This window comes from Octopus bimaculoides, chromosome 1 (genome assembly GCF_001194135.2).
Source record: "Octopus bimaculoides isolate UCB-OBI-ISO-001 chromosome 1, ASM119413v2, whole genome shotgun sequence".
Classification (NCBI taxonomy): domain Eukaryota; kingdom Metazoa; phylum Mollusca; class Cephalopoda; order Octopoda; family Octopodidae; genus Octopus; species Octopus bimaculoides.
The window spans coordinates 17226681-17227591 of NC_068981.1; positions in this window are offsets into that span (position 1 = coordinate 17226681).

The window sequence follows — 911 nt, forward strand, 5'->3', positions numbered from 1 at the left end:
TATATATATATATATATATATATATATATATATATATATATTTATGTATGTATGTATATACACTCACGCATATATATACACAGATGTGTATATATGTGTATGTGTGCGTCTGTATGCCTTTTTGTGTTTATATATGACTGCGTCTGTATGACAATGTTATTGCACATGTGTATCTATATACCAATATGGCGTATATGTCAATGTATGCCTACATGTGAATGTGCACATTTGACTACGTAGATGTACATGTGTGTCTATGTGCCAATAAGAGTATATGTATTTTTGTGCGTTTATATGCGACAACGGCGTCATGTACAGTATATATGAGCTTCTATATCCATGTATATGCACCAATGTACGCATGTTTGTGTGTCTATGAGAGAGAGTGAGTGTATGTACATCTCCTTTTCTGTATGCGAGTGTGATTGTGTTATATGGCAGAATACCTCCGTGTATGGCTAGGAACGTCAATCAAAGTCAAATTTTAACCGAAACTTCAAAGTAAGTTTGTGCGTTATTTTTACTCAGCTTTCAGCTCTTAGATCTTCCATATTGATCGAAGACATTCAAGATGGTGCGTGTATGTGTGAGACAAAGATTGCCTGTACGTGTGCGTCTGTTGCTATATTTGTTTATACGTGTGCGTCGGAGTCTCTTACATGCCTGCCTTTGTGAATATATGTATTCATATGAGCGTGTGTGTGTATATATATATGTATGTATGTGTGTATATGTGCGTGGGCGTATGAGTATTGTTTTAGAAACAGGAAAATGAGAACTTACACATGAAATAGAGTATGTATAAAGTTTGATTAGCTGGGATTGTTACAGTGACTCATGAGCTTCGACGTTCGTGCCTTGCCAGAATATATGTGCGTATATGTATGTACATACCTTGCGTATGTGTGTGT